The 19,967-nt window shown below is 51.7% G+C and overlaps 1 pseudogene; it reads right to left on the reverse strand.

Moving 5' to 3' along the window:
* Nucleotides 1–980: 980 nt before the first annotated feature.
* On the reverse strand, nt 981–17,605 carry LOC140193194 (mitochondrial carnitine/acylcarnitine carrier protein-like; annotated as a pseudogene).
* Between the last annotated feature and the right edge of the window lie 2,362 nt (nt 17,606–19,967).

Raw genomic sequence — 19,967 nt, forward strand, 5'->3', positions numbered from 1 at the left:
TACAATCAAATCCAACCAACCACATACATTCCAACCCAACCCCACCCATGGACTCTAATCTCAAACAATCCATCCTGTCCAATTCCAACTCCATCCCAAACATATCTGGTCCAATCTCAGTTCTCATCCCAAACAATCCATCCGGGTCTAATCCCAATTCCCATTCTAAACAATATATCTAGTCCAATTCCCATCCCAAACAATATATCTGGTCCAATCCCTATTCCCATCCCAAACAATATACCTGGTCCAATCCCTATTCCCATCCCAAACAATATATCCGGTCCAATCCCTATTCCCATCCCAAACAATATATCTGGTCCTATTCCAATTCTCATCTAAACAATCCTTCTGCTCCAATCCCACCAATTCCCATCCAAACAATCCATTCCTTCCAATCTCAATCCTATGCAAACAATCCATTCATTCCAATTCCATTTCCATCTGAACAATCCATCTGTTTCAATCCAATTCCCATTCAATCAATCCATCTGATCCAATCCCAATTCCCATCCAATCAATCCATCCTGTCCAATCCCAATTCCCATCCCAAACAATCCACCCATTGCAGCCAAATCCAACCTTAATGATGCCTATGTTCCAACCCAATCAAATTCGACCAACACAACACACCCCATACGGCTGGACCACTCAACACAGGTTTGGCTCCTTTCTTTGTAAGGGTATTGGTGTTGCAGGCAAGCAGTCTGAGAGATGCCAATACTGGTGAGAGAGCTGTCCCACCTTGAGTAGCTCTACATTGGGTAGAACTACATTTTTCCGAACGTAGATGAGGTGTGATCTTACTGAAACACAAGATAGCCAGGGTGCAGATCAGGGAGATGTCTAGATGTGAGGGTTGAGGGGGTGGTAATCAGTACATAAAACAGGAACAAGCCCTTGTTGCGGGCTGGCCCCAGCACATCCTTGAACTGTGCTGGTCGTTAACATGAAAGACACATTCCAATGGGCATATGACAGAAATAAAGCTCATTTTTAATCGGAGATTCAGAGTGGTGGCCACTGCTCGTTCCCCGAGCCCCCTCAGCCAACCGTTTCCCGACACACGTGGACCGGCACACACAAACTGTTGGATACACAAGGCCGCAGGCGTTTATTCAAAGAACATCAGCGCTCCTACTGACACACGACAACCACAGTATCCACCCTGCCGAGGACTCAGCCTTCCGCCGTCTACCCCTCCTTGGTTCGGCGTCTCTGGGGATGAGCCCACGCCACTCCTCCATTGGTCTCACTCTTCCCTCCACTGAGCCTTGGAGTGGGAGAGGCCCGTGCTCACGTTTCCCCGCTCCACCATTCCAGGAACTGCATTGTCATCTCGTAACCGAAGAAACAAGCCTGCCGAGGGGAGGGAGGGAGGATCCTGAAGTCAAGTGTGGCAGACACAGCCCCATCCTGCCCCTCCTTGACCCCAGGAGTGGGGCATTGCACCCCATGCTTGCACACTGGGTGCAGATCCTCTCGGCAGCTAGCACAAAATGTTTGAATTAGACTCTGTAGACCATCTGATGTAGTGAGATGATTAAATAGACTCTGCAGACCGATGTAATGAACTCAAAAAATAGACTCTGTAGACTGTCTGATGTAGTGAGATGATTAAATAGACTCTGTAGACTGTTTGATGTAGTGAGATGATTAAATAGACTCTGTAGACCGATGTAATGAAATCAAAAAATAGATTCTGTGGACTGTTTGATGTAGTGAGATGATTAAATAGACTCTGTGGACTGTCTGATGTAGTGAGATGATTAAATAGGCTCTGTAGACTGTTTGATGTAGTGAGATGATTAAGTAGACTCTGCAGACCGATGTAGTAAACACATAAAATAGACTCTGTAGACTGTTTCATACAGTGAGATGATTGTACGATTGAGATGAGTAATGAGCCATTGTAGACTGAGGTAATTATTTCAGTAAGACAGAAGGGAGGAGAGTGGAAAGCAGGAGTGGGGAAGGGGAGGATGGGAAGTGGGGAGAGGCAAGGGAAAAACATGGAATAGGGGAAGGGTGGAGCAAGAAGTGATGTCAAGGACAGGGAAGGGCTAAAACCAGACAGCACTCATTCCCGTCGGAGCCTACCAGGACACTCACCGCGTTGGCCGGGAACGCGCGCAACATCACTGCGCTGAAACCCTTGTACAGGGATGCTACACCTTCCTCTCGGATTAGCTCCCGTAGAACATCCTGCAATCCGTTGGGATATTTCCCGTCAGGAGCTGGAGTGAAGAGGAAGTGTACATGATCTGCAGTTCAATGTGGCGACTATACACAAATACACAGAGGGAGAGGTACGTTTTTTCACACTGAGAGAGTGGTGGGTGCAAACACAATCACACATTAACTCACTGTGGGAACACACACTAGAGGGGGTCACAGCAATGGGGAAGGATGTAGGGGAGGGAGGTGATGATAGAGACAGAGTGGGGTGTGTGGAAGGGAGGGGTGTCACAGAGACAGGGAGGGGTGGAGGAGAGGGAGGGGGGAGACAGAGATGGGGAAGGGACAGTTTTAAAAAGAGAGGGAGGTTGGGGGTCACAGAGACTGGGAGGGAGGGGGTGATGGAGATGAGGGGTATAAAGGAGAGAGGCATTTGCAGAGACGGTGTAGGGGAGGGAGTGGGTGATTGAGATAGCAAGGGCTACAGGGAAGAATGAGGGGTGTAGAGTGTGAGGGGGTTACAGAGACAGGGAGGGGTGTAGAGTGTGAGGGGGTTACATAGACAGGGAGGGGTGTAGAGTGTGAGGGGGTTACATAGACAGGGAGGGGTGTAGGGTGTGAGGGGGTTACAGAGACGGAGGGGTGTAGGGTGTGAGGGGGTTACATAGACAGGGAGGGGTGTAGGGTGTGAGGGGGTTACAGAGACGGAGGGGTGTAGGGTGTGAGGGGGTTACATAGGGAGGGGTGTAGGGTGTGAGGGGGTTACAGAGACAGGGAGGGGTGTAGGGTGTGAGGGGTTTACAGAGACAGGGAGGGGTGTAGGGTGTGAGGGGGTTACAGAGACAGGGAGGGGTGTAGGGTGTGAGGGGGTTACAGAGACAGGGAGGGGTGTAGGGTGTGAGGGGGTTACAGAGACAGGGAGGGGTGTAGGGTGTGAGGGGGTTACAGAGACAGGGAGGGGTGTAGGGTGTGAGGGGTTTACATAGACAGGGAGGGGTGTAGGGTGTGAGGGGGTTACATAGACGGAGGGGTGTAGGGTGTGAGGGGGTTACAGAGACAGGGAGGGGTGTAGGGGATGGAGGGGTTACAGAGACGGAGGGGTGTAGGGTGTGAGGGGGTTACAGAGACAGGGAGGGGTGTAGGGTGTGAGGGGGTTACAGAGACAGGGAGGGGTGTAGGGGATGGAGGGGTTACAGAGACGGAGGGGTGTAGGGTGTGAGGGGGTTACAGAGACAGGGAGGGGTGTAGGGTGTGAGAGGGTTACAGAGACGGAGGGGTGTAGGGTGTGAGAGGGTTACAGAGACGGAGGGGTGTAGGGTGTGAGGGGGTTACAGAGACGGAGGGGTGTAGGGTGTGAGGGGGTTACATAGACAGGAGGGGTGTAGGGTGTGAGGGGGTTACAGAGACAGGGAGGGGTGTAGGGTGTGAGGGGGTTACAGAGACAGGGAGGGGTGTAGGGTGTGAGGGGGTTACAGAGACAGGGAGGGGTGTAGGGTGTGAGGGGTTTACATAGACAGGGAGGGGTGTAGGGTGTGAGGGGGTTACATAGACGGAGGGGTGTAGGGTGTGAGGGGGTTACAGAGACAGGGAGGGGTGTAGGGGATGGAGGGGTTACAGAGACGGAGGGGTGTAGGGTGTGAGGGGGTTACAGAGACAGGGAGGGGTGTAGGGTGTGAGAGGGTTACAGAGACGGAGGGGTGTAGGGTGTGAGAGGGTTACAGAGACGGAGGGGTGTAGGGTGTGAGGGGGTTACAGAGACGGAGGGGTGTAGGGTGTGAGGGGGTTACATAGACAGGAGGGGTGTAGGGTGTGAGGGGGTTACAGAGATGGAGGGGTGTAGGGTGTGAGGGGGTTACAGAGACAGGGAGGGGTGTAGGGTGTGAGGGGGTTACAGAGACGGAGGGGTGTAGGGTGTGAGGGGGTTACAGAGACGGAGGGGTGTAGGGTGTGAGGGGGTTACAGAGACGGAGGGGTGTAGGGTGTGAGGGGGTTACAGAGACAGGGAGGGGTGTAGGGTGTGAGGGGATTACAGAGACAGGGAGGGGTGTAGGGTGTGAGGGGGTTACATAGACAGGGAGGGGTGTAGGGTGTGAGAGGGTTACAGAGACAGGGAGGGGTGTAGGGTGTGAGGGGGTTACAGAGACGGAGGGGTGTAGGGTGTGAGGGGGTTACAGAGAAAGGAAGGGGTGTAGGGTGTGAGAGGGTTACATAGAAAGGGAGGGGTGTAGAGTGTGAGGAGGTTGCAGACGGAGGGAGGGAGGGGTGTAGGGTGTGAGGGGGTTACAGAGACGGAGGGGTGTAGGGTGTGAGGGGGTTACAGACAGGGAGGGAGGGGTGTAGGGTGTGAGGGGGTTACAGACAGGGAGGGAGGGGTGTAGGGTGTGAGGGGGTTACAGACAGGGAGGGAGGGAGGGGTGTAGGGTGTGAGGGGGTTACAGACAGACAGGGATGGAGGGGTGTAGGGTGTGAGGGGGTTACAGACAGGGAGGGAGGGAGAGGTGTAGGGACTGTGGTGGGGGTTACAGGGAGGGGATGCTGTCAGTTGCCCCACCCTTCACACACGGACCTGTCTGGAAGCGAGATTTCAGCACATCAGCTGGAATGCACACGATCCAGTTGGTGATCCCGGCCATCCCCCCTGCGAAGAGGATCCGGGGGAAGCTGAAGTAATTCTGCCTGGGGGGGGGGTGGCAGGAAGAGAGAGACTACCATTAGTCTGTCACCACCATGTCCCACCTTGCAAACTGTGTGCCCTGCCCCGAGTGACTCCATTCCCAGTGGGTGCAGGGAGACCTACCCCTTTCCCCCTCTGCCCCATCCCTTCTCACCCCTCCGCCCCACACCCACTCCTGCACATCACACCATCTCCCTCCTGGAAGTCCACCCACAACCTCTCTGGGAAGTGTGTCCCAGACCACAGGTATGGATTCCCTTCTCTGGTTCTTACTGAAGCCCCCAACACCACTCTCCTCACCCTGTTTCATTGCCCACCTACCCCTGGCAACAGACAGCAAAGCTTACCAACGCTGCAAACGTGTCAACCAATCTCGTCCCTCTATGGGAATAAATGTGCCCTGGTCCAACCACGAAGGCAAACAAATCTCATCAACGTCTCTACCTCCTCAGGAGGGGAAAGAAATTGGGCATTTCCCCTTTGACTTCCACCTACTTTTAATTGATGCCGCACAGAAAACATTCTATCCTGGTACACCACAGCTTGGAATGGAAATTGCTCTGCCCGAGACCACAGGAAACCACAGAAGTTGTGGAAATGGCTCAGCACGTCACAGAAACCAGTCTCCCCACCACTGACTCCGTTTACACTGCCCACTGGCTCAGTAAATCAGCCCGCATCAAAGACCCCTGACGAAGGGTTCCAGCCCGAAACGTTGACTGATCGTTGCCACAGATGCTGCCGGACCTGCTGAGTTCCTCCAGCGTGTTGCGAGTCTTGCTTTGACCCCAGCATCTGCAGATTATTTTGTGTTATCAAAGACCCCACCCACGCCAGACATTCTTTCTTCAATCGGGCAGAAGATACAAAAGCCTGAAGGCATGTCCGCCCCAGGCTCGAGGATAGCTTCTGCCCTGCTGTTATCAGACTATTGAATGGTTTCCTAGCACAGTAAAATAAACTCTTGACCTCTCAATCTACCTTACTCTGGCCCTCGAACCTTATGCTCTGCCTGCACTGCACTTTCTATCAAATTGTCACACTTTATTCTGCATTCCTTTATTGACCTTGAAGCACCAATGTCAGAATCAGAATCAGGTTATTTATCACCGGCATGTGATGTGAAATTTGTTAACTTAGCAGCAGTTCAATGGTTCAATGCAACTAGCAGAGAAAAAACAAGTAGAATAATAATAAATAAGTAAATCAATTATGTATATTGAATAGATTTTTTTAAAAACGTGCACAAACAGAAATACTGTATATTTTTTAAAAAGTGAGGTGGTGAAATGATCTCAAACAAGAGAAAATCTGCAGATGTTGGAAATCCGAGCAACACACACAAAATGCTGGAGGAACTCAGCAGGCCAGGCAGAGTACAGTCGACGTTTCAGGCCGAGACCCTCCAGCACTTTGTGCGTGTTGGTTTGATGAAATGATCTCTATCGATGGTGTTTTGAACTGTAGCTCGGTAGGTGTGTCATTAATAAACCAATTCACCAAGCCCCTCGTCCTACTGAGAAGTCATTTCAACTGCACATTGCGGGGAGATCTGTCTCAAACCTACGCACTCATCATCCCTGTTCAACCTCATAGGGGGACCTGTCCCAGCCCTTTGTGTCCTTCATCCCTGTTCAGACTCGGGTGGGGGATCTGTCCCAAACCTCACCACTCGTCCCTGTTCAACCACAGGAGGATCTGTCCCGATCATCACACCTCATCCCTGTTCAGACTCGGGTGGGGGATCTGTCCCGATAATCACACCTCATCCCTGTTTAACCTCACGGGGGATCTGTCCCGAACCTCACCTCTCATCCCTGTTCAACCTTGGGGGACATCTGTCTCAAACATCACCCCTCTTCCCTGTTCAACCTTTGAGGGGATCTGACTCGTACCATCTCACCCCTAATTCCCCTTCAACCTCAAGGGTGGGGTGGACCAGTGCTGGACCTCACCCCACATCCCTGTTCAACCTCATTGGGGGGGTCCATCTCAAACCTTCACACCTCTCATCCCTGTTCAACCTCAGGGAGAATCTGTCCCAAACCTCACTTCTCATCCCAGTTTAACCTCAGGGGGATCTGTAGCAGATCTCACCTCTCGACCCAGTTCAACCTCGGGGGGGGGGGGGTCTATCTCAAACCTTCAAACTCCTCATCGCTGTTCCACCTCAGGGAGGATCCATCTCAAACATCACCTGGGTTGGGGAGCATGCCTTATGAGAATAGGTTGAGTGAACTCGGCCTTCTCTCCTTGGATGGAGGATGAGAGGTGACCTAATAGAGGTGTATAAGTTGATGAGAGGCATTGATCGTGTGGATAGTCAGAGGCTTTTTCCCAGGGCTGAAATGGTTGCCACGAGAGGACACAGGTTTAAGATACTGGGGAGCAGGTACAGAGGAGATGTCAGGGGTAAGTTTTTCACTCAGAGTGGTGAGTGCGTGGAATAGGCTGCCGGCAACAGTGGTGGAGGCGGATATGATAGGGTCTTTTAAGAGACTTTTGGACAGGCGCATGGAGCTTAGAAACATAGAGGGCTGTAGGTATGCCTAGAATTTCTTAGGTACATGTTCGACACAACTTTGTGGGCTGAAGGGCCTGTATTGGGCTGAAGGGCCTGTATTTTGCTGTAGGTTTTCTATGTTTCTATGTTTATTCAACCTTTGAGGGGATCTGACTCATACCATCTCACCCCTAATCCCTCTTCATCCTCAAGGGTGGGGTGGACCAGTGCTGGACCTCACCCCACATCCCTGTTCAACCTCATGGGGGGGGGTCTATCTCAAACCTCACACCCCTCATCGCTGTTCAGCCTCAGGGGGAGATCTGTCCCAAACCTCGCTCTCATCCCTGTTTAACCTCAGGGGGCATCAGTCTTGAACCTTCTCACCATTCAACCTTGGGGGGGGGGGGAGCTGGTCCAAATCTTCTCGCCTGTCAACCCTATTCAACCTCAGGGGGTTATCTGTCTCAAACCTTTTCACCTCTTATCTCTGTTCAACCTTGGGGGAGGGGGGAGGGGTTCTGTCCCAATCATCTCATCTCTTATCTCTGTGCAACCTCCGGGGGGATCTGTCCCAAATCTTCTCACCTCATATCCCTGTTCAACCTCAGGGCGGTTGTATCCCAAACCTCAGCTCTCATCCCTGTCCACCCTCAGCTGGGATTTGTCCTGAAACCTCTCATCCCTCATCCCGGTTCAACCTCGGGGAATCAGTCCTGAATCTCACACTGCATCCTTGTTCAATGTCAGGGGGATCTATCCCAAACCTTCTCACCCCTCATCCCTGTTCAACTTTTGGTGAGACCTGTCTCAAATGTTTTCACCCCACATTCTCAGTTCACCAGCAGGGGTGGGTTGGGGATATGTCCCGATCCTCACCACTCATCCCTGTTCAACCTCAGGAGTGATCTGTCCCGAATCTTCTTAGCTGTCATCCCTGACCAACCTTAGGGAGATATGTCCGAAATCTTCTCACCCGTCATCCCTGCTCAACCTCAGCGGAGATCTGCTCTAAATCTTCTCACCTCTCATCCCTGTTCAACACCAGGGCAGAATCTGTTTGGAAACTTTTTACCCCTCAGGGGGTGGGGGGAGAGAATCTGTCTCGAACCTTCTCACTCTCATGCCCATTCAACCTCAGGGGCACCTTCTTACCCCTCTTATACCTGTTCAACCTCAAGGGGGTATCTGTCCCCGAACCTTCTCACCCCTCATCCCTTTTCTTTTCAATCTCAAGCAGGGGATCTGTCCCGAACCTTCTCAGCCCTCATCCCTGTTCAACCTTAAGGGGGGGTATCTGTCCCAACCTTGAGCCTCAGGGGAGATCTATCCCAAACCTCACCCCTCATTCCTGTTCAACCTTTGGTAGATCTGTCTCAAACGTTCGCACCCCACATCTCAGTTCAACCTCAGGGGGGATACATCCCAGACCTCACCCCCATTCCCAGTTTACCAGTGAGGTGGGTGGAGGGATATGTCCCAATCACCACCGCTTATCCCTGTTCAACCTCGGGGGGATCTGTCCTGAATCTTCTCAGCTCTCATCCCTGTTCAAACTCAGAGGAATCGGTCTCGAACCTCACTCCTCATCCCTGTTCAACCTCTGGGGGGAATCAGTCCTGAACTTCACCCCTCATCCCTGTTCAGCCTCGGGAGGGAATCTGTCTTGAACCTTCTGACTCTCATGCCTGTTCAATCTCAGGGTAGATCTGTCCCAAACATCACGTCTCATCCCTGTTCAACTTCAGGGGCATCTTTCTCGAAACTTCTCACTCCTCATCCCTGTTCAACCTCAGGGTGGTGATATGTCCCAAACCTCGCCCCCTCAACCTTGTTCAACCTGAAGGGGGTTATCTGTCCCCAACCTTGACCCTCATCCCTGTTCAACCTTAGATGGGATCAATCTCCAACCCTACCCCTCCTCCCTGTTCAAACTCGGGGGGGGGGGATCTGTCCCAAACATCACTTCTAATCTCTCCTCAACCTCAGAGGGATCTGTTTCGAATGTTCTCAGCTCTCATCCCAGTTCAACCTCAAGGGGTTATCTGTCCCCAACCTCAACCTTCATTCCTGTTCATCCTGGGGGGGGGATATGTCCCGATCCTCACCACTTGTCCTTGTTCAACTTCAGGGTGGATCTGTCATGAATTTCACCTCTCATCCTTGCTCAACCTCAGCGGAGATCTGTCCCACATCTTCTTACCTCTCATTCCTCTTTAACATCAGGGGCAGATCTATCTTGAACTTCTCACCCCTAATCCCTGTTCAACCTCAAGGAAGGGGAATCAGTCCTGAACCTCACCTCGCATCCCTGTTCAACCTCGGAGGGATCTATCTCAAACCTTCTCACCCCTCATCCCATCCAACCTCTGTGGGGGATCTGTCCCAAATCTTCTCACTCTTCATCCCAGTTCAACCTCAGCGGAGATCTGTCCCAAACATCACATCTCATACCCGTTCAACCTTGGAGGATCTGTCCCGAACCTTCTCACCCCTGATCCCTGTTCAACCTCGGGGGTGATATGTACTGATCCTCACCCCTCATCCCTGTTCAACCTCGGGGGAGGTCTGTCCCGACCTTCACCTCTCATCCCTGTTCAACCTCCAGGAGATCTTTCTCAAATCTCCTCACCTCTCATTGCTGTTCAACCTCGGGGGGGGGGGTTCTGTCTTGAACCTTCTCACCCTCATCCCTCTCCTCGAATTTCCCATCTCTACCTCCATTCCCCTCCTTTCCACCTCACTCCCTCCATTCAGTTCCACATTACCCGTTTGCCCTTTCCCCTCCTCCACTGACCTTTGACCCTCAAGTGTCAGCACCTCCTTCAGCCACTCGTAGGTCAGGAAGTAAACTCCGGTCCCTGGGATGTCTAGGGGCAGGAAAGAGAGAGGAGAGAAATGGAGGGAAGTGGAAAAAAGGGAGGGAAGGGGGAGGGTGAAGGGATGGAGGAGAGGGGGATTGGAGGGGGAAGAGAGGGAGGTTGGAGGGAGAAGGGACGGAAGAGAGGGATGACAAGAGGAGTTGGGTGGGGAGAGTGGAGGAAAGGCAGGGGTGATTGAGGGTAACAGAGGGAGGTGGAGGTGGGTGAGTGGGAGGGAGGGAGGAGAAGGCAGGATTTGAGTCATATCTTCACCACTCCCCCACCCCACGTCCTCCTCACAGGGGGAAGGTCCTGCAGCAACCTGCTGATAGCAGGATCCCAGCCCAGCAGGATTATTTTGACCCCACCCACAGCAGACAGTAAGATCCCACAGAGCTCCTGTTACCATGTGGGGCTCACTCCTCAACACTGTTGAGTTCAAAGGTTTCAAAGGTACATTTAATGTCAGAGAGATGTGTACAATATACACCCTGAAATGCTTTTTCTTCGCAACCACCCACGAAAACAGAGGAGTGCCCCAAAGAATGAATGATGGTTAAATATTAGAACCCCAAAGTCCCCCCTCAGCTCCTCTCCCTCCTGCGCGTAAGCGGCAGCAAGCAATCATCCCCCTCCCCCCACTGGCAAAAAAAAAGCATCGACACCCACCACCGAGCACTCAAGCATGCAGCAAAGCAACAGTAAAGACACAGACTTGCAGTACCCCAAAGACTACATTGTGCACCCGGCAGTCGACATACCACAGGGTCTCGCTCTCCCCAGCAAGGGAGAAAGGATGTTTCCGTTTCACACTCAGGTGCCTCCCACACCGCAGGGTTCCCTCCTGCCCCTCCTACAGCGTAAAGCTCCCTCACTGCTGTTCCCACAGTGTGAAGCTCCCTGACTGCTCCTCCCACAGCATTCTGCTCCAACTGACTCCCCCCACAGCATGAAGCTCCCTCACGGACTCCCCCCCACAGTGTGCAGCTCCCTCACAGACTCCTCCCACAGCATGAAGCTCCCTCACTGACCCCCCCACAGCGTGGAGCTCCCTCACAGACTCCCCCCCCACAGCGTGCAGCTCCCTCACCGATTCCCCCCACAGCGTGCAGCTCCCTCACAGACTCCCCCCACAGCATGAAGCTCCCTCACCGACTCCCTCCACAGCATGAAGCTCCCTTATTGACTCCCCCACAGCACGTAGCTCCCTCACAGACTCCTCCCACGGTGTGGAGCTCCCTCACCGACTCCCCCCACAGTGTGGAGTTCCTTCACAGACCCCCCCCCAGCATGGAGCTCCCTCACAGACTCCCCCCACAGCGTGAAGCTCCCTCACCGACACCCCTCACAGCATGAAGCTCCCTCACAGACTCCTCCCACAGCATGAAGCTCCTTCACAGACTCCCCCCCCACAGTGTGCAGCTCCCTCACCGACTCCTCCCACAGTGTGGAGCTCCCTCACAGACTCCCCCCATAGCGTGGAGCTCCCTTATCGACTCCCCCATAGCACGGAACTCCCTCACAGACTCCTCCCACAGTGGTGAGCCCCCTGACCGACTCGCCCCACAGTGCGGAACTCCCTTGAGGTAAATTCCAAGGGTCACTGTGTTCCTGACAAGTGGCTGAACCCTCCCCATAGCAGGAGATGGAACCCTACCATCGCCAGGCCATGTTACTCCCTGCGCCAGGGGGTAGGGAGTTACGTCTCTTCCAGGCAAGCACTCTGGAAACGCCGGGAGTCTCTGGCAGAGAGAGTGCGGGGAGGAAGGTGTGTTTCCAGGGGCAACAAGTGCCTACTTTTCATTCGGAGTTTGAAGAGCCATTGGTATGTTACCAAAGAGACCCCAGCAAATTTCTTCAGATGTACCGCGGAGAGGATTCTGAGTGGTTGCCTCACCATCAGGCATGGAGGGGGCACTGCGCAGGATCAGGGAAAACTGCAGAGGGTTGCAGCCAGTTCCATCGTGGGCACAGGGCCTCCCCAACATCGAAGCCACCTTTGAAAGGCAATGCCTGAAGAAGACGGCATCAATCAAAGAGCCCAGTCACGCAGGACGTGCCCTCTTCTCATTGCTACCATCAGGAAGGAGGTACAGGAGCCCGGAGACTCACACTCAATGATTTAGGGACAGTTTCTTCCCCTCCGCCACCCGAATGGTCCACGAACACTGCCTCTCCGTTCCTCGTTTGCTCCATGTATTGAATTTTGTGATTCATAATTTTCCTTGTGTGCTGCCTTACACTGCTGCTGCAGAATTCTGCCTCGATGTACTTACATATGAAACATAATTATTGAGACACAGTGCGGAATTGGCTCTTCGAACCGCGCTGCCCAGCAACCCCCACTTTAATCCTCGCCTAATCATTGGACAATTTACAATGACCAATTAACCGACCAATCAACATGCCTTTGGACTGTGGGAGGAAACCAGAGCACTCGGAGGAAACCCACGTGGCCATGGGGAGAACGTACAAACTCCTTACAGACTGTGGTGGGAATTGAACTCATGTCGCTGGTACTGTAAAGTGGTGGGCTAACCACTACGCTACCAAGTGACAACCCTTTAGATTAGATTAGATTATGAGGACACGCAGTCCTCTTTTATTGTCATTTAGTAACGCATGCATTAAGAAATGATACAATGTTCCTCTGGTGTGATATCACAGAAACACAGGACAGACCAAGACTGAAAAACTGACAAAAACCACATAATTATAACATATAACTACAACAGTGCAAGCAATACCATAACTTGATGAAGAACAGGCCATGGACTCTCTCAAAAGTCCCATCATCTCACGCAGACGGTAGAAGGGAGAAACTCTTCCTGCTATGAGCTTCCAGCGCTGCAAACTTGCCGATGCAGCATCCTGGAAGCACCCGATCACAGTCCGACTCTGAGACCGTCCGAAAATTTCAAGCCTCCGACCAGCCCTCCAACACCGAGCACTGAGCACCATCCTTGCTGAGCGCTTCGACCCCGGCCCCGGCTGCCAGCAACAGGCAAAGCCGAGGATTTGGGGCCTACCCCCCGGAGATTGTTGATCGCACAGCGGCAGCGAACCGAGCATTTCAGAAGTTTCTCCAGATGTTCCTCCATGCTTCTCACATCTGTCTCCATCAAATCAGAATTGTGCACGGCCCCCTATTTAACAAATACGATATCACTTCACCGGAGAGGCTGCGTGCGCTGCGTCGCGCTGCCATCTTCTCCTCCCGCCATTTAGGAGGTAAATTCGTCCCCCTCAGACGTCAGGGACTGACATTATCGTCTTGGGTGGACTGGGTCGGTTGGAGACAGGGTGTTCATGGGATGGTGGGTGGGGGTCTGACAGACGGAGGGGAAGCTTCTTCACTCAGAGAGTGGTGAGAGTGTGGAACAAGTTACCAATGCCAGTGGCGGGTACGATTTCAATTTCAATGTTTAATAGAAGTCTGGATAGGTACATGGATGGACTGGAGTGCAGAAGACAACAACTGTGCAAGTACAAAAGAAAGAAATAATAATAATAATAATAAATAAATAAGCAATAAATATCAAGAACATGAGATGAAGAGTCCTTGAAAGTGAGTCCATAGGTTGTGGGAACATTTCAGTGATGGGGCGAGTATAGTTAACATAGAAACACAGAAAACCTACAGCACAATACAGGCCCTTCAGCCCACAACGCTGTGCCGAACATGTACTTACTTTAGAAATTACCCAGGGTTACCCATAGCACTCTATTTTTAAGCTCCATGTACCTATCCAAGTTGAGTGAAGTTATCCCCTCTGGTTCAGGAGCCTGATGGTTGAGGGGTAATAACTGTTCCTGAACCTGGTGGTGCGAGACCTGAAGCTCCTGTACCTTCTTCCTGATGGCAGCAGCGAGAAGAGAGCATGACCTGGGTGGTGGGGGTCCCTGATGATGGATGTTCTTTTCCTGCAACATCGCTCCATATAGATGTTCTCAGTGGTGGGGAGGTCTTTACCCGTGACAGACTGGGCCGTATCCACTACTTTTTGTAGGATTTTCCATTCAAGGGCATCGGTGTTTCCACACCAGGCTGTGATACAGCCAGTCAATACACCCTCCACCACACATCTATAGAAGTTTGTCAAAGTTCTAGATGTCGTGCTGAATCTTCAAGAACTTCTAAGGAAGTAGGAGTGATGTTGTGCTTTGTCGTGATTGAACTTGTGTGCTGGGCCCAGGTCAGGTCCTCTGAAATGATGATAGTGAGGAATTTAAAGTTGCTAACCCTCTCTATCTTCGATCCTCCAGTGAGGACTGGCTCAAGGAGTCACTGATCAGCTCCTCAGTCTTGCTGACATTGAGTGAGAGGTTGTTGCTGTGGCATTGCTCAGCCAGATTTTCAATCTCCTCCTTTGTGCTTATTTGTCACCAACTGTTTCACTGCTCAAACTTCCCTCATAAGACATGCTCTCTGATTCAGGCAGCATCCTGGTGAATCAGCTTCCACATCCTTCCTATAATGATGCGACCAGAACGGAACACAATATTTCAAGTGTGGTCGAACTGGGGTTTTATAGAGCTGCAACGTTATCTCGTAGCTCTTGAAGTAAATCCCCCGACTGATGAAGGACAACACCCCATATATCTTCTTAACCACCTGATCAACTTGATCAAGCTGCAGAGAGAGTGGACTCAGCCCAATACATCATGGGCACCTCCCTCCCGACCGGTCGTATCTACAGGAGAAGCTGCCTCGAGAAGGCAACGTCCATCATCAATAATCCCCACCGTCTGGGCATCTTCTCACAGCTCCCATCAGGCGGGAGGTACAGAAGCCTGAAGACCCAGACCATTAGGTTCAGGAATAGCTCTGTCCCTTCAACCTTTCAGTTCCTGAACCAACCGGCAGAACCCTAATCTCCGCCTCAGTACTGCAGTACTATGAGCACTTTGCATCCAATAGAAATGGTATTGTTCGAATTGTTCGTTCTCGTAAAAATTGTGTATACATTTCTACAAGATGGCGTCACTGAACTACACGACCAACAAAAACGTCCTGCAGACAGTTCACAGAGCAACTTCTCTTACTTCTTTCAAATGTCTTTCTGCTACGAAGCTGCATGTGATTGGAACCTGTGATTTACACTTTGACGATGTGTTTTGTACGAAACTCCGTGCGGTTGGAACCTGTGATTTACATTCTGATGGTGTGTTCTGGGACGATTGAGCAATCTGGTGTTGGATGAGGTTTGGAGTGGGTGTGTGTGTGGGGCCTGGGGGCCTGATAGCCTGGAGACCGGGAGCAAGCCCACGATCGACCCCCATTGCTTCTCTCCGATTGAGATGTCGAGGGCACAAGTTCCATTGCTTCTCTCTGATTCGAGGCATCGAGGATGGAAGCACATATTCGAATCCATTGCTTCTCCCCGACTAAGGTGTCGAGGGTGTGAGCACACGATCAACTCCATTGCTTCTCTCCGATTGAGGCACTGATCAAGGGTGAAGTCGATGAGGAAGGGCAGGCGTTCAGTGCCATCTTCCCACGTTTAAACCGGTCTTCCTCTCCCTCGTGCTCACTGCTGTCGAAGGAAAGTGCAGCACGTTGCCAGGATTGATTGGTTTTGAGGGACTTTGAGGTTCATGTAGCATGTGTTCTTGGGGTCTGCTTACTCCTTTGTTTGCTGTTTTTGAGCGGGTTTGATCGACGTGGGCTGGGGTGCTTTGTTGAGGAATGGCTCAGTGGCCTGCAGTGGGCTAGCAGCACGGGGCTGAACCGAATACTACCGTGCTCCTGGATTGATGTTTGTGTCGTTCAATCGCCTTTTGCCGTTGGAACAGTTTGTTCTTTTTTCACTTGTTGGGCGTTTGGTGCTTTCGTTGACGGGTTCCACAGTGTTTCTGAATCTTTATGTTTTTTTTCTTGTGAATGCTGCTTATCTGATGAGACTGCAAACAAATTTTCCATTTGCAGCTGTGCTCACATGGACCATAGACTCCACTCTGGCTCTTATCACTGACGTATGTTGTAAATTTATTGTTTTGTGCCAGTAGTACAGCATGGTTTAATGTCACTTCCAGTCCAAAGAGTAAGGGAGATGATCTGACACAGCACTCCTCAGTGCACAGTGCAATAGTACCATAAATTACAACAATAATTATGCTTTCAAAATGGCCTGGGCAAGGTTGTATGGAAGACCAGCAGTCGCCCATGCTGCAAGTCTCCCCTCTCCACGACACCGTTGTTGTCCAAGGGAAGGGCACTAGGGCCGATACAAAATGAATAAGTAGAGCACAATAGCAAGGCAGTGTTCAGGAGTCAGATGGCGGAGGGGAAGAGGCTGTTTGAAAACATTGTGTCTGTGTTTCAAGCGCCTGGTAGCAATGAGAATTGCGGATGGCCCAGGTGATGGGGGTCCTTAATGATGGATGCTGCCCTTTCGAGGCATTGCCTTTTGAAGATGCCCTCGATCATGGAGGGGCCAGTACCCGTGATGGAGCTAGCTGAGTCTACAAACCTCTGCCATTTTTACCGAACCCGTGCGGCAGCCCTTCCATACCAGACGGTGATGAAGGGGCAGTCCTAGACAGGTGGGCACACTTACCCCTCAGCAGGGTGAGAAACATTCCCCTTGTAGATTCCCGGGATTCCAGAGTGCCGATACAACTTCCTGACGCAGTCACTGGGGCCCGTGTACATCCGCTGGGATCCGCTCTGGACCTGAAGTTGGTGGGGGGGGGGGATTAAAATCCTCAGTGATTGAGTGGTGACCCAGTGGGAGCCTGTGGAATGGGCAGACAGTCCTCTCCCCCACACCCCCGACACCCGAGGAGTAAGGGGGGGGGGGCTGCAGATGTCCGGCAGGGACTCAGTGAAGGAATGGGGTAATTCTGCGGGGGGGTGGACATCCAAGTGAGCGAGTGAGGGAAAACCCTAAGAGGTTGGGGAATGGATGGCTCATGATGACAGAGAGAGACCCCAAATTAGTCACCGTCGGTGGATCTTTGGAAGGTTGTGTTGTAACTTTACTTGTGCTTATGTATGTATGGTGCCTTAAATGTCCCTAATGAATCTGCCTCTACCACCACCCCCTGGCAGCATGTTCCACACACCCACAGCTCTCTGCGACAAAAACATACCTCTAACCTCCTTCCCCCACACCATACTTGCCTCCAGTCACCTTTAAGTTGCGTCTCCTAGTATTAGACAAAGTCTCTGGCGGTCCACTCGATCTAGCATCTTGACATTGACAAAACGTACCATCGTGAACGGTTGTGATGCTTTGCTCCCAGATGAGCTCAACGCTTTTTATACACAGCTGGAGAGGGAAAATATAAAACCCACACCCCTGCGAATCCTTGCAGCATCGCGTGGCCCTTGTTTCGGAGGCCCACGTCAACATCTTTCGAGGGGGGTGAACCCTCGAAAGGCATCATCGGGCCCTGATGGTGTATCTGGTAGGGCACTGAAAACCTGTGCCAACCAACTGGCGGGAGTGTTCAAAGACATCTTCAATCTCTCATTGCTACGTCCACACTAGACCGGATAATTTTGAAAACGCCGGTTTCACGTAAAAACGATAGGCGTCCACACCAGGCAGTTTTGAAAATACCTTCGTCCACATTAAAATGAGTATTTGGGTGAATCTCCTACTGGGCATGCGCAGGACACATCTACAGAAAACAAGCGAAGAGGAACGGTAGACTTGGTGCGCGTTTGTTCAGTTACAGACTGGAAAAACTTAAAAGGAAATTGCCAAATGACGGACAGCTGTTGGCTCTCACGCAGGAGGACTTAAAACTAAACAAAAACAAATACCGGAGCGTATGGAGGCAACTGACAGGGAGTTCGCGGACAGTATGACCTGGCTGACGACCAACACTGGAAAAACTGACTAACTCTGTTGAGGAGGAATTTGCAATGATGAGGAATATGATGGCTCCCCGCCCCCCACCACCCAGTACTCTTCACCACCAGAATACCAGCCTCACAGCCACTACATGCAGACACACAGACCCCCGGGTGGCCCCACCAACATCTTCCCCACTCCCACAGAGGGGTCACCCCGGAAACATTTCCTACAGCCACAGTCTCTTCACCGATGAAAGGGACGACAGGTTTTTTAAAACCTCTGGTTACCCCATACACGCTACAACGCCCAACCGGCGTTTTCAGATTTAAACACTCTGGAGGGCGTTTTAGAAAGCACCGTTTTCGGGGGAGGAAAACGCCGTTTCAGTGTGGACGGAGGGTCAAAACGAAGACAAAAAGCTTTGGTTACGGACTTATCCGGTCTAGTGTGGACTTGGCCGGAGTTTCCTACCTGTTTCAAAAGGGTGATAATCATACCAGTGGCCAAGAAAAGCAGGGTGAGCTGCCTCAGTGACTATTCTCCGGTGCCACTCACACCTACTGTGATGAAGTGCTTTGAGAGGATCAACTCCTGCCTAAGCGAGGACGTGGACCCACTGCAGTTTGCCGATCGCCACAATAGGTCTGCATGGACGCAATCTCACCTGGACAATAGCGGTCAGGCTGGGTTTTCTTTATTATTGATTACAGCTTAGCATTCATCACCTTCATCCCCTCAGTTCCAAAGCTCCAAAACCTGGGCCTCTGTACCTCCCTCTGCAACTGCATTCTTGCCTTCCTCACCAGGAGACCACAGCCTGCATACTGGAGACAACATCTCCTCCTCGCTGCCAACCAACACTGGCACCCACAGGGGTGTGTGCTTAGCCCACCGCTCTTCTCTCTCTGCACCCGTGACAGTGCAACCAGGCACAGCTCATCTATAATTTGTTGACGACACACTCCTACTGTGGGCAGAATTTCAGAGGGCGACGAGCGGCCGTACAGGAGTGAGCTAGATCAGCTGGTTAAGTGGTATTGCAACAACAACCTTGCACTCAGTGTCAGTAAAACCATGGAAGTGATGGTGGACTTCTGGAAGGGGCAAGTCGAGGGAACACACACCAGTCCTCGTTGAGTGGTCAGCCGTGGAAAGGGGGAGCAGTTTCAAGTTCCTGGGTGTCAACATCTCTGAGAATCTCTCCTAAGCGAACATATTGATGTGATTTTGTAGGATGCACGACAGCGGCTATAATTTTTTCTGATCCTGCACAGTGGCCCTCTCCACAGCAGTTGGTAATGCAGCCAGTTAGAATGCTCTCCTTGGTACATCTGTAGGAACTTGCCAGTTTTTGGTGGGCGTACAAAAATCTCTTCAAACTCTTAATGAAATATAGCTGCTGTCATGCCTCCTACGTAATGGCATCAATCTGTTCACTCGGGATAGATCATCAGAAATACTGACACTGCTATCACTCAACCTATCCTTATAAGACACGCTCTCTAATCCAGGCAGCATCCCGGTGAATCTCCTCTGCACCCTCCCTAAAGCTTCCACATCCTCCTTCTAGTGAGGTGATGAGAACTGAGCACAACACTCCAAGTGCAGTCCGACCAGCTCTAACATTACCTCACGGCTCTTGAACTCAGTCTCTCCACTAACGAAGGCCAACACACTGCACAGCTTTGCAACCACTCCATCAACTTGCAAGAGATCTACTGGCAAGATCTGAGGGGCAATACATTTTTTTTTACGCGGAGAGCGCAGAGATGGAGGAATCTGATAGTCACGACATTTGAGAGGCATTTCAACAGACAAGTAGGCCAAGCGTGGAGGGAAACGGACAAGATCCAAGCCATGGGAGCCGCCTAACTCGGTAAGTTGGTTCAACCTTTGCACGTTTACCGAGATACAGTGGAAAACTTTGTTGTGGACACCGTCTA

Source organism: Mobula birostris, unplaced genomic scaffold, assembly GCF_030028105.1.
Source record: "Mobula birostris isolate sMobBir1 unplaced genomic scaffold, sMobBir1.hap1 scaffold_4256, whole genome shotgun sequence".
Taxonomy (NCBI): Eukaryota; Metazoa; Chordata; class Chondrichthyes; order Myliobatiformes; family Myliobatidae; genus Mobula; species Mobula birostris.